Source organism: Corylus avellana, chromosome ca7, assembly GCF_901000735.1.
Source record: "Corylus avellana chromosome ca7, CavTom2PMs-1.0".
Classification (NCBI taxonomy): Eukaryota; Viridiplantae; Streptophyta; class Magnoliopsida; order Fagales; family Betulaceae; genus Corylus; species Corylus avellana.
In genome coordinates, this window is record NC_081547.1 from 20,010,803 (window position 1) to 20,036,245 (window position 25,443).

The 25,443-nt window shown below is 35.5% G+C and overlaps 1 pseudogene; it reads left to right on the forward strand.

Moving 5' to 3' along the window:
• Window positions 1-13,854: 13,854 nt before the first annotated feature.
• Window positions 13,855-24,857, forward strand: LOC132187976 (pleiotropic drug resistance protein 1-like; annotated as a pseudogene).
• Window positions 24,858-25,443: the final 586 nt, after the last annotated feature.

Genomic DNA, 25,443 nt, shown 5'->3' on the forward strand with positions numbered 1-25,443 from the left:
GCTATACTCTAGTTCTTGAATGCACAACAACAAACCAACACCCAAACCAATCAAGCCATTCAAAGACTGGAGTCCACCACTAGTCAAGCCATTCAGAAATTGGAGGCACAGGTAGGGCAGTTAGCTAAAGACCTGAGTGAGAGGAAGAAAGGAGAGTTTCCATCTCAGACCATACAAAACCCAAGTTGACAAGAGGAGCTCAAGGCCTTGACTACTCTTAAGAGGGGAGAAGGCATAAACAACAACGTGGCATCTTCTTCGGGACAACAGTGAGAGATGGACAATAGTCTGGCCGCAGACATTAAATTTATCGCTCTTGGGAAGCACCCCATAGCATATCCTTTTTATTTCCTTTTTTTTCTTTTTTTTTTCTTTTTTTTAGTTGATGTTTCTTTTGTTTTCCTTTTAATTCTAGTAGATTGTTTTCAGGGAACAAGTGTGCTTGTGTTCAAGTTTGGGGGTGTGCTATGAGCCAGGCCATTCCAGACAGTTTGCCCATCTCCCAGTTGAGATCTTTCCATGTTATCTACACATTGATGGCAATGTGTAATTTAAGTTTGGAGGGATCGGAGACACATTACACACACGCTTTGATGATAGAGTTTGTAAAATTTGATTACTTACTTTGGGCATATGAGAATTCACTTGTTTAATTTGAATTAACACAAGCACATTAGCACATCTTTTGTGAGGTATGACATTTTAAGCCTGATATGTATGTTTTGATATCTTGGGAGAAGTTGGGTTACTTGTTAGATGATACTATGGCATTAAAAAAAAAAAAAAAAATTGATCAATTTTAAGTTCTTCACTGAGTAACTAAACCTCTTGCTTCATTAAGCAATGAGTATTCATGTCAAAAGGTGAAAAGTTTAATTTGATTAATCTCATGATTAGTTTAGTTTTGTAGCCTTTTTGATTCGAGTAATAAGTCCTTAGGGGTATCTTTACATCTAATGCCCTAAAACCATCTAGTTTGGGAGCCATTGGCTTAAAGCTCGTTACATGGATCAATTAGAAAGCTTAAGGGAGCTAAGCAAAGCCTAAACAAAAATAAAGAAAATAAAATTATGCCTTAGTTTTTCATTCTGATAAGAATCCCAGTGAACTTTGAGATATTGAGATATTACACATTGAGAATTTTTGCAAGTTTCATATTTATGTGCTAGTTCACTTTACATAGTTTTGAGCTTGTGATGCCTTGCTTGTCTTTTGTAAGTAGTTAAATTTTTGAAATCTCGACTCATTGTGAAGATGGGGTTTATATTTTGAAGCTTGTTAATGAATGAAAATCATGGTTTTAAGTGATACTTGAGTTTTTAGGGTGACATGAATTGTGCATAAATGTTTGTAGGTAGCATTCCTGTAAACTCTCACGAGACTTCACTCGTCGTACTAGGAGTGCCTAGGGGTTTAAAAGGCTTGTTGCATATGCTAAATGCAATCGTGTTTCCTACGAAAGTGGAGATAGAGTCGTTTTTGTTTTTGAGTCTTTTTGTTTTTAGTTCAGTATTTCTAAGGGACTCTCAATATGTAGGTCTGGGGGCATGATGAGTGTTAAAATATACATATTTTAGCACCTTAATTTACGTGTGTTAATCCTTTAGTCTTGTTATTTTGTGTTGTTTTACTTCCTTTTTGTGTTTTTGTCTATTTTTAGGTGTTTGAAGGAAAATGAAGCGTTTTTTGGAAGTTTGGAGCATAAAAGACTAAAAGTGGGAAAATCTGGAGTTAGGATCGAGCGCACCAGATGCAGGCTTGAGCGCATCTGCGCTCGAGTGCATTAGATGGATGATCGAGCGCACATCAACAATCGATTGTAGGCCCTTGGGATCGAGCGCACTCGGGGCGCTCAACTATGGCTAAAGCTTTTTTCCACCTATCATTGGGATTCAAGAAGCCTAATTGTACTAAAACTTAAACCTATGATTGTATTAGGTTTTCTAGGGTTTCTAGGTTTTCCTAAAGCCTATAAATAGACGCTTAAGCCTCTTAGAAAGATATACAATTCCAGAGATGAGAATTTGGAGGCTACATCAAGAAGCGTTGTCGGGTTTCTTCTTTCCCTTTTCTTTTTAGTTTTAGTTTCATTATGTGTAACTAAACAATTGTTAGGGCTAGATTGAAGCCATAATCATGTCTTTTTAAGTTTAATATTAGTGTCTTTGTCTTAATCATATGTGGTTATTTTAATTGATTATGCCTATGTTGTTGAATTTCCCTTGTGAATATGTCTCACCATTATTTGCTTGTGAATGGAATCTGTTAATTAAGTCAATTTAGTTGACCGAATCTTGGGCTTAATAAAGTGACAAAATAACCTCATCATGGGTTTTTGGCTTAATCAACATGAAAACTAGGAGTAGATACTATGCCCTAAGATTCATGTGTTTGTCGATTTCCATAGAATTATGTTTCCCTAAAGAACAACTTAGTAGATACCATGCTAAATCCTTTAGAGGAAAAAAGAATTAGAGTAGATACCATACCTAATTCGTTGCTTAGGGAGATCAATAATTTAAGGTGTAGATACCATGCTCTTAGATTGACAAACATTAAAATACCATGTGATTGGTATTTTCTTAATTAGTATGATTTGTGGTGGATATCGAAACCCCAACCTCTTCATCATCTTTTTATCTTTTCACTATTGCAAATCTGTGACAATTGTGCAATTTAATTTGGAAAATCAATTTTAAACAAAAATCAACAATCCTCATGTGATGATCTCATATTTGCCCAACTATACTACTAGTTTATTCCATGCACATGCGAGTTAAAATGTGCTAAGTATTTGCCTATTAATTTAGGTGGGTATTTGATACAACATCTCACCACATAAAAGAGTTATCACAATTCTCATAAACACAAAATTTATTTATTTCTCAATACTCGTCTGTAAAATATAATTGAAACTTATGCTTAAATAGACTAAAACACTAATCCTTAACCCTAAAGTGACTGACTTTTGGGCCAAGCCCATTATTAAATGCGGACTCTAAAAGCATAAAATTAAATATTAAAAACCATTACAAAATAATACGAACTCTAAACTAATATATATATATATATTTTTTCATTCTACGAAAAAACTCGTCCTCGAGTTTAAAAGGTAAAACATGAGCAGAAGACTTTCAAACCAAATAAGACTCGCGAACACAATAGATAGATTGAATCTCACAATCTTTCCATTGTGACCACAACAAAATCTCTCCATTGCAGGCTGTCATGCTTTGGATCTACTTCTCTTTATGCTCTAGGTTTTTTGATGAGTAGCTACTGAATTGAGATGGCGACAAACTTTCAAACCAAAGAAAAATCACGAACACAACAGACAAACTGAATCTCCCAATTATCCATTGTGACCACGACAAATTCTCACCATTGCGGGTGGGTTGTTCAGTGGCGCTTTGAGTCTATTGCTCCTTATGCTCGGCCACTACGCTTTTTTCATCGGGGCCAATTTGAAGACACAAAAATAAAAATACAAATTAGCAACACGACAACCCTTTTTTTTTTTTCTTTTTCTTTGCTCTTTTTCCTTAGAAGACTTCTCACACAAGGGAATCAAGTGATGCTGCGCTGGCGAGGCTCAAGTGGAGCTTATAGGTGGCTGTTGTAGGGTTGTTAGACGGTGGCCCGACAACTGAGAAAGCTAGAATGGTGGTGCGGCGTTGTCCGGGTGGTGGGTTGACGCTGGCCTGCAGGTGGTGGCGCCTCTAGGTTGCAGGGTGGTGGGGGAGAAGGTCGTCAGGGTGGTGTGGAGGTTCTAGGAAGCTGATTGTGTGAGCGTCACAAGCCATGGAGCTGCAATACGGTGGTGGACTTGGGCATCTGAGATGTGGCTTTGGTTGATTGCATTCATGGAGGGGTCCTTTCGTTGTCTCTCCTTTTTTGTAGAGGTGTGGGATTGTTTGGTTATTGGTGTAAAGACTTTCACGAAGAGGTGTGTGTTGGTGGGGTGCTGTAGGAGAGGTTTGGTGTTGTCTTGCTAGGAAGATGTGGGTTTGTTGAGATTTGCTGGGTGCTAGAACACTGTGTTGGTTCTGGACTGGTCGTCGTAAATCCTTGCGTTGCTGGGGCGTAGATCCTCGATTGTTGTAGAAAACAATCGAAAATTTGCTCTGATACCAAATTGATGCGGCACAGATTTAAGAATAAAATAAGAAAAAAATATATTTTACCTTCTGAACTATTCATCTATTTATACTTTGACCTCCAATATTTAGAAAGTGACACTTGACCCCTCTCAAACTTTTAAATTATTGCAATTCGACAATTTTGACTTTTTTTTTTCCTCAAAATGCCCTCTTCCCAAGTTAAAAAAAATAATAATAATAAAATAAAATTAAGGGCTGTCCGGTCTAGGGTGGCCAAAGCCACCTTTAGGCCTAAGGTGGGTGGTCAGCCACCCCTTAATTTTTTAATTTTTTTTAAAAAATATTTTTTATTATTATTATTTTTTCTTAACTTGGAATCAGGGCATTTTGTGAAAAAAAAAAAAAAAAAAAAGTTAGAATGGTCGAATTGCAACAATTTGGAAGTTTGGGGAGAGTCAAGTATTACTTTTTAAACATTTGAGGTCAAAGTGCAAATGAGTGGATAGTTTAGGGGGTAAAATATATTTTCCTATAAAATAAAGATAAAGGATTGGCATCTCACCAATTGGATAAATCCAGCGTCTCACCATCTCACTAGGAATGTAGAGTCTCACCACATAAAAGAATAATCACAACTCTCAATCCTCATCTGTCAAATACAATTGAAACTTATGCTTAAATAGACTAAAACACTAAACCCTAACCCTAAAGTGACTGACTTTTGGGCCAAGCTCATTATTGAATACGGACTCTAAAAGCATAAATTAAATATTAAAATCCATTACAAAATAATACTAACTCTAAACTAATATTCTTTTTCATTCTGCATCACAGGCAGCAAGCAATGTGATTAAGTTAGAGGATTTAAGGCGAAGGTTTCTTAGGATTATAATTTGCCCAAAATAACTCTAGGGTATTAGAAAATAATATTTATAAACATAAACCCTTAATTAGGCTTTTAACCCATTGAGAGAAGTGATTGAATAATTAGTACATTAACTTGCACATACTAAAAGTGATTAAGTAATTTATGGGTTATAAGAAATTGGACTTGAGCCTAATAACGTAAAAAAAAAAAAAAAAATTGACATGTCCGCACAAAAAGAGGGAAAGGCTGAGGGAGATTCAACATTTTAAAATGTCAAAACGCACTTTTGAGAAAAAATTAAAATATTGTGATATCGGCATTACAAAAATTAAAATTTCAAGGTTATGATTGCAAAAGTGTTAATAGTTTTAAAGGTGTAAGTGAAGTTTTTTCCATAATTGTATGTAGGGTTGACAATTCGTGTTCGCGTGTCGATTTGGGTCATGTTGAGACATGTGTATAAGATTATATAGATTAACTATAACCTGACCCATTTAATTAAATAACGCAAATCTCTCAACCATAACCTTCTAATTTTGTATTAGGTTTATGGGTTATGTAAAAAATTATTTGTCATTTGTATGTCGGGCTCAGATCGTGTGGAAGCATGTGAATAAGACTATATAAGTCAACTCTAACTTGACCCATTTAATTAAACCTACTAGGCTCCTTAACCTCAATCCTTTAATTTCGTATTGGGTTTGTGGATCGTATCAAAAAATTGTTAGCCCTAATGCTATGCCTATAAAAAAGAGTTTTGAGGAATATAAAAAAATACACAACAAAGAAGATGAATAATATAGAGTTTTTTAAGAACTAATTTCATATATTGCAATTTCTATACCTTGTCTCGCCATTTTTCTTTGATTTCACAACATATTAAAAATTGTCATGATAACGATATATTTTTAAAGTATATTGAAGAAGTCCGTCAAAAAAATAAAAAGTAATTAAAGATGGAAAGTATCCAATCGGATCATTAATTAATACAACTTCAAGTCGTTCTCAAAAGAATATTTTCAGTGATTAAATTAACCAGATATATACACCATTTTATTAACATTAATTCAGAATCCAATATATACCTATGGGACCTTGCTTTTTAGCAAGATAATTCAGCCAACCCTACCAAATATTATAACACTTTATTTGGAAAATATTCTAATATTTTATATTTCATTATGCATCACTAACTCATGCGACCTTGTTTTTAGCTGCATGAGAGTATTTATAACAGTTTCATCAAATTTTACTCATCAAAATAGTCAAAAGTATAATTTTTCTTTATTTTAACTACTAACTGTTTTAAAGCACCTACGACAACCTACAATTTTAACTATCAACTACTATTCCATTTAAATATTCATTTTCAAAGACCTTTTTATTCTTCTTTTTTTTTTTTTTTTTAATCTTTTTTCAACTTTTTTCAAAGAATAGGGATGTAGAGATAAAATTTATATTATTTTTTATTAATTTAGTGAGTGAATAGTACTCACTAAAGATATTGAGTACTATTCACTCACCAAACCAAAATCACTAGTTTGGTGAGACTATTGGGAAGTGTTATGGCTCACCAAAATAACCCTCTCTAAATTTTACTCATAAAAATAATTAAAAGTACACTTTTATTTATTTTAACTATTCACCTTTTTAAAACACTCCAGCAATTTTATTTTAACTTTTTTAAAAGAATAAAAAATGAGAGAGAAAATTTACATTATTTCTTATTTATTTGGTGTGTGAATAGTATTCACTATCTTATTTTGGTGAAACTATTCATTCACCAAACTAAAATCATTATTTTGGTGAGGCTATTAGAGTTTTTTTTTTTTGTTTTTTTTGTTTTTTTTAGCGATTTGGCTCACTAAAATAACTAAAAACTAGTTTACTGAGGCTACAAAGAATGCTAGGGAGGCCGCAAAGAACTAATTCCGCCAACCTCCCAATTTAATAGCATTTTACAGTTAAAATATTCTCATTTTTTTATATTTCTTTCTTCAAGATATTTATTTCCAAAGGCAATATCTTGAAGAACAACGCTGTCACGCACAGATTTTTAAATTTCCAAAGGCAATATCTCGAAGAACAACGCTGTCACGCACAGATATTTCTTTCTTCAAGATATTTAAATTTCTAGATGCTGTTGTGTATGTGTATGGTAACTTTAACAATGCCGAAACTTAATACATATGTATGGTAACAAAAAAAAATCCTTACCTAATACATATGTATGATAAACTTTAATATTTATATGATTATTTATTTTGTTGTTAAATGTTTATAAACTTTGATTGTCTCTTACAACGTCAAGATTTAACCTGAAAATTTTAGGTTCATGAATAAACTTTAGGTTTATGAATTGATTGATTTAACTTGTTGAGAGCTTCAATTTAGATGCGATATGATTTTGTACTTCTAAGAGGCCGTAAAGTGCAGTTCTAGACACTTTTTTTTTTTTTTTGTATTTCTGTCTTTTTGATATATATATATATATAGTGACGACATGTTACATTTCTAATATATTAATTTGTGAACATATTTATGAACTTTTATAAATATTTTTTTGTGATGCATATATTATGTGAATTACCAAATTTTTAGGGTAAAGAAAATTTTAGGATACCAAAAAAATTTTAGCGGATCTCCTAGTAAGAATTGTCTGGCTTCACCACTGACCTCAAGTTCCACCTCCATGAAAAGAAAAGTAAACAAATTTACTATTTTTAATAATGTTTTATACCATATTTTTATTTTAAAATTATTCCATAATATTAATACAATGGTCTCAACGAATTTCGCTTTTATTTATTTTTTGTTTTAATAAGAATTACTCTAAAAGTTGATTAAGATTAACATGTCAATATTGAGGGATATATATAACATTTTTCTTTTATTTTTCAATAATGCTAAGTACCATAGAGACCCAAATAACCTTTAGATTTTAGTTTTTTTTTTTTTTTTATCTTTTAAACAAAAATTGATTCAATGGTTTATTATGGCTGTTACATTAATATTGTAAAATAATTGTAAATGGTAAAATATAATTTTTGGCATTACTATTTATTTTTTTTGAAAAAAAAACCAAGTTAACAAATAACTCAAATAAAAACCCGCTTAAATGTCGGCCCGCTTAGAAACTAGCTCCTAGAAGCATGAAAAGCATATGTCAAAGTCAAAGAAGTGGCGTCTTCGTTTCCGGTCAAGCATTTTTCAAAAGGCGCCCGAATGACTCTTCAACGGTAGCACCTAAAATTCCTATATATACACGCGTCATAATATTGTTCCCTCAATATCTTCCTTCTTCGGAGCAGAAAGAAAGCTGATTAGCTTTTCATGCAGAAAAAACACGTTTCACTCTTTCATCTTATTCAGATACAGAGTTTGAAATCATTGGTTTGTTCGCCTCCGTATTGGGAAACAAATTCCCGGGTTTTGGCGGGTTTTTGCAGTTTTTGCCAGACCAGTCTTTGGTTTTAGCTATAAGCTAGGCTTTGAGATGTTATAAATATTCGAGTAGATTCTGAAGAAATATTTCTGGGTTTTAGTTGGTTCTAGCTGTTTTAGCAAAAGTAATCTTCATCTGGGTTCTAATTGAAAAATTCTAAACAGATAAATATCACAATTTTATGCGGAATTAACGGATATTTATCAAAGCAAACAATCACCAAAATATAAACAATCACACACAAAGATTTTGGTGACGAAGAGGAAACCTTTTAGAAAACGTTCTAAAAGTAAAACCTTTCCGGGGCAGCCAAACCTAGGAAATCACTATCAAAAGATTATCCAGAGATTACAGACACTAGGAACACTTACAACCCTTTGCAAGATCTTAACTCTATAAGATCGACAAACCTCCAACTTGTCTCCTCGCTCACAATTTTCTTCAACGTGATTCTCCTTTATCGGACCCTTCCGATAGATTTCAATTAAGCACACAATCAAAACTAACAAAAATCCTCTAAGAAGAATTAATTTGGATCACAACAAAATAATCACTCAAACACAGCCTCACACGAACTCTCTGGGGGTGAAAATTCGTGCCTCTCTTTTATAATGATGTATATATATGGGTACATCAAACCCTAGACCTAGGCCCACTAAAAACATGTTTTTCGCCATAATAGGTACGGGGTGTCCAGACAGGTTAATGGGCTGTCCGGACACGGCCTTGCAGAGCAAAAATGGAGTTTCCGGACCCAGGGAAGGCCTATCCGGACCGAGCATGCAATCAGCATTCTGGAAATGCTGTCCAGCCTTGATCAACAGCTCCGATCGATGGGCGTTTGTAGTCCGATTGAGCTGAAATTTTGCAGGGGCGTTCATAACACATGAATTTACATTATGTACGGTGGAGATTGGATTCTGAGCATTCTATATGAGCCCGTAAATAGTAGCCTCGACATTTTGGAACTGAATTAAGCTAACACAAGAACTAACAAACTCCCCCTTTGGCAATTCAGTGACAAAACCAAAATACCGAGCCAATCCCATCATCTCCCCATATTTACTCCCCCTTTTTGTCACAGAATGACAAAAGGTCTTCATGTTTCCTGAAATACTTCACAAAATACATCAAGGCATATGTGTAACAAGAAAACATAAAATAAAACTCATGAAAAAAAAAATGACGTAGAATGCGATCATAAAGAAACATGAGCGAAACTCGCCCTCAATGTATGACTCAATTAACAACAAGAAACTGGAAACACAAAACATGTTTCTCCTCCTCAAAAGTCAAATGAATACACATGATATACACATCAATGACTCATGTATTGCACAATGAATATCCCAAACATGCTCTAAATATGCAAAATATACATGAGACTAGAAATGGCAAGAAATTCATATTGCTTAACCCAAGTAAAGAAAAATGTTCCATTCAACCCATGCTTGTGTGGTGTGTGTGTAAGCTATCCAAAGAGAAAAATTTTCAACTTATAAAATGAGGAGAAAGTTTCACCACCATGAGGTTTTGACAAGTATATCAAATCAAAAGTCAAACCTTATCATACTAGGGTCTAGCCACTCTCATCCTATACATTTCTCTTCGTAAAATATTTTGCACAACTTTGACACACTGAAATAAATTCCTTTTGAAATATGATCTTTTGATTTTATTTGTTTCACTATTTTGTTTATTTTTCTCTTTAAGAAAGTATTCTTAAACTTTTGGTGCTTATCACAAAAGAGAAAACATGAATTTTTAAGCCCTATGTTCAACTAGCATATGGTCAATTTAAAGAATATGACTAGTCAAAAACCTCATATGGCTACCTAACAGACCTCACAAATAAAGTGAAACAAAACCTCAATTTAAGCTTAACTGTGCACAAGAAATAAAGCATAGGAAAAATGTACCACATAAGCTCAGGCTTTAAGTAACTACAAAAACAAGTCCATTGACACAAATTTTCATCTCATGCATATTAAGAACATTCCAAGACGCAAGGAATTAAATTCATAAAAAGCAACATGAGAAATTAATGAACTATCTAGGTGCATAAGACAAAATAAAGAGAAGAAAAAAAAAACAACCAAAGTAAAATATTTTTGTCTTTTTGTTATTTTACACAAAAGAAATGCACACAAACAAAATACAATTTCAAAACAAAATAAAACAAAAATGCAATGAAAAACGAAAAACAACATGCTCTAGGATATGCAAAGATATGCAAGAAAATCAATCCTAGGCATGTGGGTGACTCACCTAACATAAGGTGAGATCATCACCACTCCCCCTCAAGGGTTGAATGGTATCATCCTTCCTAACCCAAACTTGAGAAATCTTAGGTCTAGACTTATGACTTTGCTCAAACTTATCTAGCCTAGATAGCACTTCTCTCGTCATTATGACCAAACCCTCACTTTCTTTCCTAGAATAGGAATTTTCATTTATATGCACATGAGGTTTCAAATTAAAACAGTAAGGTCAAATGTGACCCACTTTGCCACAGTGATGACATGTAGGGGCAAACCTTTGAGAAGGTAATTTCCTAGGAGGATGCACGACTCTAGGTGTAGGGTAAGATGCATGAGGCTCAATGTAGATTTTCTTACCTTTCTTATCTTGAGGAGTCGGAGCAACTACTTGCTTTTCTTCACTTGAAGATTCTTCTACTTTCACTGGTTTAACAAAAACAGTCTTTGAAGTAGAAGCACGGTTAGAAGACAAAGAAGCAGTTTTATCAAATCCTAAGCCAGATCTGTCTCTAGAATGCTTTTGAATATGCAAAATTTTATCAAGCTTTTCACTAGAGAATTTACTCAAGTGATTTCTAGAAGCAATCATATCATTTTGAAGGGATTTATTTTTAGTAATTAACACATGATTTTCAGATTTGAGAGTATTGCAAATAGCATGTGAATTACTCAAAGATTTCAACAAATTATTCCTTTCAAGCTCAAGATTCTTAAAATCCTTAACAATTTTCAAGTTAGTATTTCTAAGCAAAGAAAACTTTTCCATTAAATTGTTAAAGGAGTTTTGAAAATCATTGACCCTATTTGATTCATTATCAGAGGCAGACTGAACATCTGATTGATTAAAATCATCAGAATCATAGGATGCAACAAAAGCTATATAATTAGGAGTTTCTTCCTCACCGGTGTCACTCAAGGTAATATTGAAGGCTTTTTGGTTTTTTAGCTTATTACTCTTGAGATTTGCACAATCATTGTGAACATGACCATAGCCAGAACACTCATAACATTTTGGACCACGTGGGTCTCTTTCATTTCTTTCCTGGGTACTTCCTTTTTGTTTTCCAAATTTCTTGGAAATTCTATGTTCATTCTTATAAAATTTTCTAGCTATCAAGGCAAGTTCCTCATCATCTGGTGATTCCTCATCAGATAACTCATCAGAGTTCTTCCTAAGAGTTCTAAGGGCAAGATCCTTATTTTTCCTAGGTTGAGGCAAAGAAAACTCATAAGTCTGAAGGGCACCAACTAACTCTTTTATCCTCATGGTTTCCAAATTAGTGCATGACTCAATGGATGTTACCTTCATTCTGAATCTTTCAGGGAGTGATCTCATGACCTTTCTAATAATCTTAGTGTCAGAAACTTTCTTTCCTAGATTTATCATGGAATTTCTAATTTCACTAAGTTTACCAAAGAAATCATTAAATGTCTTATCCTCTAACATTTTAATTTCCTCAAACTTAGAAACTAACATTTGAAGTTTTGAAGCTTTAACAAGATTTGTTCCTTCATAAGTAGTTTCTAGGATCTCCCATGCATCTTTGGCACTATCACAATTTGAAATTCTGGAGAACTCATTTTGTGAAATTGCCAAGCATAGAGCATTCATAGCTTTGTCATTTGCCATACGAGTTTGTTTTTCATCATTAGACCATTCAGCTGTCCGCTTATCTGGAGCTTTAAATCCAGATTCAATGACATGCCAAACGTCTATAGATTTTAAGAAAAATCTCATACGGGACTTCCAATAGCCATAATTTGATCTACCAAAATTAGGCACAGTGTTAAGGGTTTGACACATCTTAAACAAGAAACAAAGATCACACTCAGGAATTTAATCCTTCACAGAGTGAACTCGCTCTGATACCAATTGAAAAACTCTAAACAGATAAATATCACAATTTTATGCGGAATTAACGAATATTTATCAAAGCAAACAATCACCAAAATATAAACAATCACACACAAAAATTTTGGTGACGAAGAGGAAACCTTTTAGAAAACGTTCTAAAAGTAAAACCTTTCCGGGGCAGCCAAACCCAGGAAATCACTATCAAAAGATTATCCAGAGATTACAGACACTAGCAACACTTACAACCCTTTGCAAGACCTTGACTCTATAAGATCGACAAGCCTCTAACTTGTCTCCTTGCTCACAATCTTCTTCAACGTGATTCTCCTTTATCGGACACTTCCGATAGACTTCAATTAAGCACATAATCAAAACTAACAAAAATCCTCTAAGAGGAATCAATTTGGATCACAACAAAATAATCACTTAAATACAGCCTCACATGAACTCTCTGGGTGTGAAAATTCGTGCCTCTTTTTTATAATGATGTATATATATATCAGTACATCAAACCCTAGACCTGGGCCCACTAAAAACATGTTTTTCGGCATAATAGGTACGAGGTGTCCGGACAGGTTAATGGGCTGTCCGGACACGTCGTTGCGGAGCAAAAATAGAGTTTCTGGAAATGTGGTCCGAACCCGGGGAAGGCTTGCCCGACCGGGCATGCAATCAACATTCTGGAAATGCTGTCCAGTCTTGATCAACAGCTCCGATCGAAGGGCGTTTGTGGTCGTATAGCTCCAATCCACTCCACTCCCGCAGAGGTGGTTGGGGAAACTTACTCAATGGAGTTAGGTTGTTGTGGTTGGGGTTCCCTGTGATCCACCATCTCCAGTGCGCCGGGGGAGGAGGAAGATTTTAGGGTTTAGAGATTTCTCTTGTTTTGGTGAGACTCCTTAACCCCATTGTTGTGCATGTGTTAGAATCTTCTCCCATGCTCTTTTGTTTGTTTCCCAGTTAACCTGTGTCATCCCTTTTACCTTGTTTGTGTGTGCGCGCAAGTTGGGCTTCTAACTCAAGGAGCAAGATTTCACCTCCCATTTCTTTGAATGTAGCTTAACGGGGGTAGCATTCCATAACTTCGAAGTATTTCGATAGATGAGTAATAATATAAGGAGGACTGGAGTTCTCCCAAATGCAACGTAACTTTTAAAATTACTATTGAATTTGAAATTATTATTATTAAAATTTTGATCTATTGGTGATTTTAAATGCCACATCACATTTTAGATGACTTTATAAAAACTTTAATCCTTCTTATATCATTACTCTTTCTCTAACCAAAAAAAAACATCTAAACAACAGATTCAATCATTGAAACTATGCATCCAAAGAAAATCCTTGGATGCACAATGCTGGCTCTATGGGAAGAACTCAATAACTATAGACCTATTTCTATATGCAATTGTTGCAATTGTGGTCGTATGAAGTCCATTTTTGAGCTCTATAGCCAAGAAAAAGTTCTGCAATTTTTGATGGGTCTGAATGATTCTTTTTCAACTGTTAGAGCACAGATTTTGCTAACAGACCCTCTTCCACCCATCAATAAGGTTTTTTCTCTTATTATTCAAGAGGAAAAACAAAGGGAAATAACTATCAATTCCCTTAGCCATGATACCTTTGCCCTCATGACTAGAACCCCTATCCCTAACCCTGTTGCATCTCTTATGTCCAATCCTGTTGCCTCACCCATATGCCATTCCCATGATCATGCTGCCTACATGACCAAAGCCACTTCATCAGGGCCTAGGTTTTCTAAGTAGAACTTTAAGAGGGATCGCCCCATATGCTCTCATTGTGGACTATCAGGTCATACTATTGAAAAATGTTACAAGGTTCATGGTTTTCCACCAGGGTTTAAGTTCACCCGAAGCAAACCAAATTTTTCTACATTCATCAAATCAAGTGCAGGGAACTGATTTGACTAAGGTTCAGCAGTTGAGTAATCCTCCTCTGGCCATGATCTCTGAGCAGTGTCAGCAATTGATGGAATTGCTAAAACAATACCCCATCCAATCCCCTCAATCTTTTGTTGCAAATTTAGTTGCTAGTATAGCAGGTTATCTCCAACCTCTTAATCCAAAATTTTCTGTTTTTTCTGCTTCATTTGCTAATGTTGTACCACATTTCACACAAAAACACATTTTTTGGATTATAGTTACTGGTGCAACTAACCACATGATTAGCTGTCCATCCCATTTTTACCTCTATTATTGCTATAGTTCAACACATGTAAAGTTACCAAATGGATCTATAGCTTCTGTCATACACATAGGCATTGTCAAACTTTTAGACAATCTTACATTGACTGAAGTTTTGTGTGTTCCATCTTTTACCTTCAATCTCATTTCAGCTAGCAAACTTATTAAAAATCTAAGATGTTGTCTCATCTTCTTTGCTGGATATTGTTTTATACAGAATCTGTACCATTGGAGAACGATTGGGGTGGGTAAGGAAGAAGCTGGTTTATTTGTTTATGCTGCAAGAAGACAAGGTCTCTGCTCACACCCAAGCAACATCATTTCCTTCATTTCAACAACATGCTTCCTATAATTCCATCAAACAGCCGTCACATGATGTTTGACACTATAGACTAGGGCACCCTTCCATTTCTAGAATAAGGCTATTACAAAAACATGTTCCTGAAATTTCTTGTACATCTACTAGCATTTGTTCTATTTGTCCAACGGCCAAACAACATAAACTTCCTTTTTCAATCAACACTTCTGTTTCTTTGTTACCATTTGATCTCATTCATTGTGATATTAGGGGTCCTATGGCCACCAAGTCAATAAATGGTTCTGTTTTCTGTTTTCTTTCTTACAATTGTGGATGACTATTCAAGATTTACCTGGGTTCATTTGATGCAACACAAATCTCAAACTAGTTCTATTATCAAATCGTTCATTCAAATTGTTCTCATCCACGTGTTGCATTACTTTTTTCTGACAGTCAATCTGCCTTACATATTACTGTGAATCCAGTTTTTCATGAATGGACTAAGCACATAGAGATTGATTGCCATCTCATTAGAGAGAAAATTCAATTGGAACTTATTAAAACGCTGCATGTTTCTTCTCAAGACCAGTTGGCGGATATTTTCATTAAGGGCCTTGACTTTAAGGATTTCAGCAGGCTACTCTCGAAGATGTCTGTCAAGGACATTTGTCATCCTTGAGGGGGAGTATTAAGAGAGAGTGCAGTTCCAAGAAGTTGTCTACATCCTAGTGCGTTCGAACGCAGATCGAGCGTACATTGAGTGCAATTCCAGAAAAGAACTTTTTATACACGTGAACAGTATTTCGTTGTTGTAAATTTGTTGGTGATTTGTTATAACTAGTTGGAGTTAGTTGTTAGTTGTTAAAAGCTTGTTAAACTTATAATCAAGTGTATAAATACTGCTTTGTGTATCTTGAAACAATTTGAGTTGAATATATCAGTGAATTCATTCACTCTCTCTTTTTCACTTTTTCTTGAGTTTTCTTCCCTTTTCTTGCATTCTTTTCGTTACGAATTGCAAAGTTTGACAGCCTTCATTCTTTAACTTCATTATAAGCATCCTAGAGGTTTTTTTTTGTTTCTTGGAATTTTCTCAGAGTTGGAATTGATCTTCCAGCAATTGAAGTCAGATTTGAGCACCTAAACGTTGAAGCAGAAGTTCATGTAGGAGGCAGAGCCTTGCCTTCGTTCTTTAACTTCATGATAAGCATCCTAGAGGTAACCATCTGCAAAATATACAACTTAAGTTAGTGATAAATTTTATTAATTTCTTTTAAGTGTTTTGTTGAGTTGTTCTTGAATTTGCTTTTTTTTTTTTCTTTACTATGTATAGGGGGGTTTGAATTATCTGCACATTCTTTCAAATCAAAAGAAGCACATAACCATCCTTAAAGATGTTAGTGGACTCATCAAGCCTTGCAGGTGAGAAAATATGCTCAGCTGTTATCTTGAATTGGATTCTGAATATCTAGAATGAATTTCTGGGCAATCAAATTTCTAATTTGATGCATGTGTAATTGGTAGAATGACATTGCTATTGGGTCCTCCAAGTTCTGGGAAGACAACACTCTTGCTGGCTATGGCTGGAAAGCTTGACCCGACTCTAAAGGTGAAAATAATATTATTTCCGCTTCATTCTTCCTTGAATTGTCAATTCTTAGCTCTAATTAAGCTCTTTAATCTCATCCCTAATTCAAAAAAATCAAAACTTCTCCTACAGTGTTCAGGGAGGGTGACTTATAATGGCCACGGCATGAATGAATTTGTACCCTAGAGAACTGCTGCCTATATCAGTCAATATGACCTCCATATTGGGGAAATGACTGTAAGGGAAACCTTGGCCTTCTCTGCGAGGTGCCTCACACGAACTTTATGGGGGTGAAAATTCGTGCCTCTCTCATTTATAATGATGTATATATATCAGTACATCAAACCCTAGACCTAGGCCCACTAAAAACATGTTTTCGGCATAGTAGGTACGGGGTGTCCGGACAGGTTAATGGGCTGTCCGAACACGGCCTTGCAGAGCAAAAATAGAGTTTTTGGAAATGTGGTCTGGACCCAGGAAAGGCCTGTCCTGACCGAACATGCAATCAGCATTTTGGAAATGTTGTCCAGTGTTGATCAACAGCTCCGATCGATTGGTGTTTGTGGTCCGATTGAGTTGAAATTTTGCAGGGACATTCATAACACATGAATCTACATTATGAATGGTGGATATTGGATTCTAAGTATTCTATATCAGTGTTTGAGCCGGTGAACAGTAGCCTCTGCATTTTGGAACTGAATTATGCCAACACAAGAACTAACAAACTCCCCCTTTGGCAATTCAGTGACAAAACCAAAATGCCGAGCCAATCCCATCACCTCCCCATATTTACTCCCCCTTTTTGTCACAGAATGACAAAATTTCTTCATGTTTTTGGAAATACCTCACAAAATACATCAAGGTATATGTGGAACACGAAGACATAAATAAAACTCATGAAAAAAAATGACGTAGAATGCGTGATCATAAAGAAACATTAGCAAAACTCCCCCTCAATGTATGACTCAATTAACAACAAGAAAATGGAAATGCAAAACATGTTTCTCCCCCTCAAAAGTCAAATGAACACACATGATAATGAATCAAATCGGGTTAATGATCTTCGAAACTCCTTTAACAATTTAAGGGAAAAGTTTTCTATGCTTAGAAATACTAACTTGAAAATTGTTAAGGATTTTAAGAATCTTGAGCTTGAAAGAAATAATTTGTTGAAATCTTTGAGTAATTCACTTGCTGTTTGCAATACTCTCAAATCTAAAAATCATGTGTTAATTACTAAAAATAAATCCCTTCAAAATGATCTGATTGCATCTAGAAATCACTTGAGTAAATTCTCTAGTGAAAAGCTTGATAAAATTTTGCATAATCAAAAGCATTCTAGCGACAGATCTGGCTTAGGATTTGATAAAATTTCTTCTTTATCTTCTAACTGTGCTTCTACTTCAAAGACTGTTTTTGTTAAACTAGTGAAAGTAAAAGAATCTTCAAGTGAAGAAAAGCAAGTAGTTGCTCCGACTCCTCAAGGTAAGAAAGGTAAGAAAATCTACATTGGGCCTTATGCATCTTACCCTACACCTAGAGTCGTGCATCCTCCTAGGAAATTACCTTCTCAAAGGTTTGTCCCTACATGTCATCACTGTGGCAAAGTGGGTCACATTTGACCTCACTGTTTTAATTTGAAACCTCACGTGCATGTAAATGAAAATTCCTATTCTAGGAAAGAAAGTGAGGGTTTGGTCATAATGATGAGAGAAGTGCTATCTAGGCTAGATAAGTTTGAGCAAAGTCATAAGTCTAGACCTAAGATTTCTTAAGTTTGGGTTAGGAAGGATGATACCATTCACCCTTGAGGGGGAGTACCGGAGTAGTGATGGTCTCACCTTACGTTAGGTGAGTCACCCACATGTCTAGGATTGATTTTCTTGCATATGTTTGCATATCCTAGAGCATGTTGTTTTTCGTTTTTCATTGCATTTTTGTTTTATTTTGTTTTGAAATTGTATTTTGTTTGTATGCAGTTCTTTTGTGAAAAATAACAAAAAGACAAAATATTTTACTTTGGTTGTTTTTTTTCTTCTCTTTATTTTGTCTTATGCATCTAGATAGTTCATTAATTTCTCATGTTTTTTATGAATTTAATTCCTTGCTTCTTGGAATGTTCTTAATATGCATGAGATGAAAATTTGTGTCAATGGACTTGTTTTTGTGGTTACCTAAAGCCTGAACTTATGTGGTACATTTTGTCTATGCTTTATCTCTTGTGCACAGTTAAGCTTAAATTGAGGTTTTGTTTCACTTTATTTGTGAGGTCTGTTAGGTAACCATATGAGGTTTTTGACTAGTCATATTCTTCAAATTGACCATGTGCTAATTGAACCTAGGGCTTAAAAATTCCTGCTTTCTCTTTTGTGATAAGCACCAAAATTTTAAGGACACTTTCTCAAAGAGAAAAATAAACAAAATAGTGAAACAAATAAAATCAAAAGATTATACTCCTAAAGGAATTTATTTCACTATGTCAAACTTGTGCAAAATATTTTACAAAGAGAAATGTATAGGATGAGAGTGACTAGGCACTAGTATGATAAGGTTTGACTTTTGATTTGATATACTTGTCAAAACCTCATGGTGGTGAAACTTTCTCCTCATTTTGTAAGTTGAAAATTTTTCTCTTTGGATAGCTTACACACACCACATAAGCATGAGTTGAATGAAACATTTTTCTTTACTTGGGTTAAGCAATATGAGTTTCTTGCCATTTCTAGTCTCATGTATATTTTGCATATTTAGAGCATGTTTGGGATATTCATTGTGCACACCACATAAGCTCAGGCTTTAGGTAACCACAAAAACAAGTCCATTGACACAAGTTTTCATCTCATGCATATTAAGAACATTCCAAGACGCAAGGAATTAAATTCATAAAAAGCAACATGAGAAATTAATGGACTATCTAGGTGCATAAGACAAAAGAAAGAAAAGAAAACAATCAAAGTAACATATTTTTGTCTTTTTGAAAATTTTCACAAAAGAAATGCACACGAATGAAAACAAATGCAAAACAAACAAAAATGCAATGCAAAACAAAACAGCATGCTTGAATTGAGATTACAACAGGGAAGACATGAATGTCCTTTAGCATTAAACTTTCATCACATCTTATAGGTCCCACTACAAAATAATGATTTGGTTTAATAACTACTTCTAGGTCTTCACAAGACATTACACATTCCTGAACATTTGATTAGCAAGTAGACAAAAATCTTGGTGGTCCGCACACAACATCTCATCTATAAACTTTTCAAAGATCATAATATATGAATTTCTTGAAAGATTCTTTATGAATTTGCCTCAAAACAAGAATCCCAAAACAACCATGTATACACTCTTCATACAAAAAGTGTAACAACAAAAACAATGCAATGCATAAACAATAAACCAAAAACAAAAAAAAAATGCAAAGCAAAGAAAAATAACATGCTCTAGGATATTCAAAAAGAAGCAAAACGATAAATCCTAGGCATGTTATTGACTCACCAAACTTTAGGTGAGATCACTACCACTCCCCCTCAATGGGTGAATGGTATAATCCTTCCTAACCCAAATCTTCTTGAATGAAGGTGTAGAGACGTGAACATTTTCAAACTTGTCTACTCTAGACACACCTCCCATCATCATTACCAAACCCTCATAATCTTTCCTAGAAACAGAATTTTTATTTTTATGCACATGAGGTTTCAATTTAAAATAGTTGGGTAGAATGTGACCAACTTTTCCACAATGATGACAAGTAGGGATAAACCTTTTAGGAGGTAGATTCCTAAGAGGATGGACGACTCTATATTTGGGGTAAGATACACAAGGTTCAATATGAATTTTCTTAACTTTCTTACCTTGTGAGGTCGAGGCAGTTGCTATTTTTCTTTTAACCAAAGAGTCTTCTACTTTTTATGATTTAACAAATATTATCTTGGAAGTAGAATCATTGTTAGAAGACAAAGCAACATGACAATAAAAACTTAACTCAGATTTATCACAATCAGAATTCTGAGTATGTAACATATTCTCAAGGGAATTGCTAGAGAATTTTTCCAATTGAGTTTCTGACTCTTTTAATTTATTCTCTAACAAATCAACTTTAGAACCTAAAATAGAATTTTCAGATTTTAAAAAATCAATTAAAACATGTGATTCAGACAATTTAGTAACAATAGATTCATTCACATGTTTAAGATCTTGAAACTCTCCCAAACAATTTGTGTATTGATGTCTCAAAAGAGTGAATTTTTCCAACAAATTGTTGAAGGAGTTTATAAGATCATATTCGCCTTGAGAAGTATTCATAGCAAATAGGAGCCAACAGATCTCACTCAAGAATTTAATCCAAACAGAGTGAACCCACTCTGATACCAATTGAAAAACGCTTAACCGACTCCAAAAACTTGTTTATCACAATTTATGCGGAATTAATACTATGAAGCAATAAACAATTCAATCACCCAAAATATATAAATCAATAAAGAGGCATACACAGATATTTTGGTTACGAAGAGAAAACCTTTTAGAAACCGATATAAAAGTAAAACCTCTCTAGGGCAGCCAAACCCAGGAAATCACTATCAAAAGATTATCTAGAGATTACAAACACTAGGAACACTTACAACTCTTTGCAAGACCTTGGCTCTATAAGATCGACAAGCCTACAACTCGCCTCCTTGCTCACAATCTTCTTCAACGTGATTCTCCTTTACCGGACTCTTCCAATAGACTTCTCAACCGTAGATTTATCAAAGGAATAACTAAAATACTAAGAGATTCAATTTAACGTTCACTACATATGATCTCTCTTAGCACAGCCTCCGACGAACTCTCTGGGGGTGAAAATTCGGGCCTCTCTCTTCTATAATGATGTATATATATCAGTACATCAAACCCTAGACCTGGGCCCACTAAAAACATGTTTTTGGGCATAATAGGTACGAGGTGTCCGGACAAGGCCTTATGGAGCAAAAATAGAGTTTCTAGAAATGCTGTCCAGTCTTGATCAACAGCTCCGATCGATGAGCGTTTGTGGTCCGATTGAGCTGAAATTTTGTAGGGACATTCATAACACATGAATATACATTATGAACAGTGGAGATTGGATTCTGAGCATTCTATACCAGTGTTTGAGCCCGTGAACAGTTGCCTCTGCATTTTGGAATTGAATTAAGCCAACACAAGAACTAACAATCTCCACCCTTTTCACCTTGGGCCTTATTAATATAGGAGCTTTTGAGTTGATGATGTGCAACTTATGTGCAGCATTTGGGAAGTCACAGACCGTAAAGTCAGATGAACCAGAAAGCAATGAACAAGGGCAGAAGACCGGAGATGGTATACAGTTAACACATAGAGGAAACAACTCAAGTCATCAAGGGTCCTCATCTGTAAGGACAGAAATTGAGGGCAGTCATAATGGGAAAAGCGGGATGGTTCTTCCTTTCGATCAACATTCAATCACCTTTGATTAGTAATATATTCCGTTGACATGCCACAGGTAACATAAAGCATAAATATTTGGAACTGAAAATGTTTCTTGAATTTACTTGCATTAGTATTGTCCAGAAACTTGAGACCTACTGGTTTCTATTCGACTTGCAGGAAATGAAGAGCCAGGGTGTCCTCGAGGATAAATTGGTGCTTCTGAAGGGTGTGAGTGGTGCTTTCAGGCCAGGTGTTCTCACAGCTCTGATGGGTGTTAGTGGTGCTGGTAAAACAACTCTGATGGATGTGCTGGCCAGTAGGAAAACTGGTGGATAAATCGAAGGGAACATCACAATTTCAGGGTACCCAAAGAAGCAAGAAACGTTTGCTCGAATTTCAGGGTATTGTGAGCAAAATGACATTCATTCTCCTCATGTTACTGTGTACGAGTCTTTGCTCTACTCAGCATGGCTGCGCTTATCCTCTGAAGTTGATTTAGCAAAGAGAAAGGTTGGTATCTTAATGAAACCTCTGCTTCAGGGTTTTGCTGTTCCTTTCTTTTAGTGCAATTGACAATTTGGTTTGTGGTCATGCTGAATCTGGAAATTCTCACTCAAGTTTAGCTCGCTTGAAACTCGTAATGATAATTAAGCTCAATCAACCCACTTCGATAGTTGTAATTTTTCAGTCTTCATATTGACTTTACAAAAACTTGTTCTCAGAAGCTAAGCATGATCTGAAAATAAAAAAATGTTTGAATTTTTCATAAAGAGATTGAATGCCACTAGTTCCTCTACCATAGATCTAGATTAATGGTTGTGACAAATGGTTTCAGATGTTCATTGAGGAAGCCATGGAGCTTGTGGCGCTGAAACCATTGAGGCATGCACTTGTTGGGTTGCCTGGTGTGAATGGTCTCTCTACCGAGCAGCGCAAGAGGCTCACTATTGCAGTTGAGCTTGTGGCAAACCCCTCCATAATATTCATGGATGAGCCAACTTCGGGTCTAGATGAACAGTGAGGAACACAGTGGACACAGGAAGAACAGTTGTGTGCACCATCCATCAGCCAAGCATTGACATATTTGAAGCTTTTGATGAGGTGAGAAATATAAATTATCAACAGATTAGGAGAGCATTCATTCGTTCTTTCGTAGATTTGAGCTTGATATTTAAAACGTGTATCTGCAGCTTTTCCTAATGAAAAGTGGAGGACAAGAGATATATGTTGGGCCATTGGGTCGCCACTCTTCCGATCTTATCAAGTATTTTGAGGTAGGTCGCTATGAGAAAACAGAAATACAGACATCCAATAACCTTATTTCTAGATGGCTATAATCCTGCAACTTGGATGTTGGAAGTTACAGCTGCTGGCATGGGGAAGAGATGGCTTTGGGCGTTGATTTTACTAATGTGTATAAGAACTCAGACCTATACAGGTACCTTCCATGTTAAATTAACTGAATATATAATAAGACAAAAAGAAATATACCATCTTGACAATGTATATGTAATATCCTTGTCATATTGATGAACTTTAAATTTAAATCTTGAAAATTGTACTACTGTGGGGCATGTGCTTCAGGAGGAACAAAGCACTGATTAAAGAGTTGAGCAAGCCCACTCCTGGTTCAAAGGACCTCTATTTTGCAACTCAATATTCAGAGTCATTTTTCACTCAATGCATGGCTTGCCTATGGAAACAACGATGGTCCTATTGGCGCAACCCACCGTACACTGCCGTAAGATTTCTCTTCACAGTTTTCATAGCGCTGACATTTGGGACAATGTTCTGGGACCTTGGCTCCAATACGTAAGTTGTTACTCCAGGAAAACTCAAAAATGTTATGGATGCTAATGCTGTACTGCTACGGTTTAATTTTACTTTTGAATTTCAAATTGCAGCAAGAAGCAACAAGATTTGTTTAATGCCATGGGTTCCATGTATGCTGCTGTTCTCCTCCTGGGCATCCAAAATTCTTCATCCGTGCAGCCCGTTGTGGCTGTTGAACGAACTGTCTTCTACAGAGAAAGAGCTGCAGGAATGTATTCAGCCTTGGCATATGCATTTGCACAGGTAACCAGGGTCACATATATATTAAACGCTTATTCTTTTAAAGGGAATAACTTAGTATCTTAATGCAATTCCCCTCTTTCGCCCCAGGTTGTAATTGAGCTCCCATATGTCTTTGCACAAGCTGCGTTCTATGGCATCATAGTTTATGCTATGATTGGATTTGAATGGACCGTTGCCAAATTCTTTTGGTATCTATTTTTCATGTACTTCACATTGCTCTACTTCACCTTTTACGGCATGATGAGTGTAGCTGTGACACCAAACCACCATATTGCTGCCATAATATCCTCTGCGTTTTATGGATTATGGAACCTATTTTCTGGATTCATTGTCCCAAGGACCGTAAGTATATTTGCTGTTTTAATGTGATTGTTTACGGATACGCAAAACATTTACTAACTCCTTTTCGTTTTGATTAATCTACTTGGCCAACAACAGAGGATTCCTGTTTGGTGGAGATGGTACTACTGGGCATGCCCTGTATCTTGGACCTTGTATGGGTTGGTTGTTTCACAATATGGAGATATAAAGTCGGTGCTTGAGGACTCGAGTACTGGTGAAACAGTGGAAGACTTTGTGAGAAGATATTTCGGATTCAAGCATGAGTTTCTGGGAGTGGTGGCTGGTATGGTTGTCTTCTGGACCGTGCTCTTTGCATTTATCTTTGCCTTTCCCATCAAGTCCTTCAATTTCCAAAGGCGATAGAAAATCTTTTTGATTATTTTTGTAGTATGTTCTGGGATTCATGCTAACAACTAGCATATCCAACTTCTTTTATACTTATTTTTTCTCTTCCTCCAACTTCATGTATCATAAGGCACTATGAGTATATGTATTTCACATAAAAGAGAGTTGTGGGATTCTTCATTTATCACTAATTAATTAATGGGTACTTGGAGAGCTTTTGTTTCTCAGGATGTGTTCAAAATTCTTCTCATTCCAACCAACATTGCTATACAAATTGGTTTGAATGATATCAGAGGAATCTCAATCTTATACTTTTACTATTGGCACAAATACCCCTGTGTCCAAGAAATTAATTGATGTCATATAATTGTACCCAAAAAAAAAAAAACTTATTTTTCATATACTAGGTGCTCAAATTCAATTAACCCACATAGGGCTGGGCAAAAACCTGCCCAACCCGCCTTCCCGCCCCGCCTCGTGCGGGATTAGTGTTTATTTTCGCGGGTTCGAGTTGGGAATATCCAACCCGTGCAGGGCGGGGTGGGTTTCGGGTTTACTAATATTTTTTACGCGGGTACCCGCCCCGACCCGCTCCTACCCGCACTTAAGGTCATAAAACACAAAAAGAAAACCC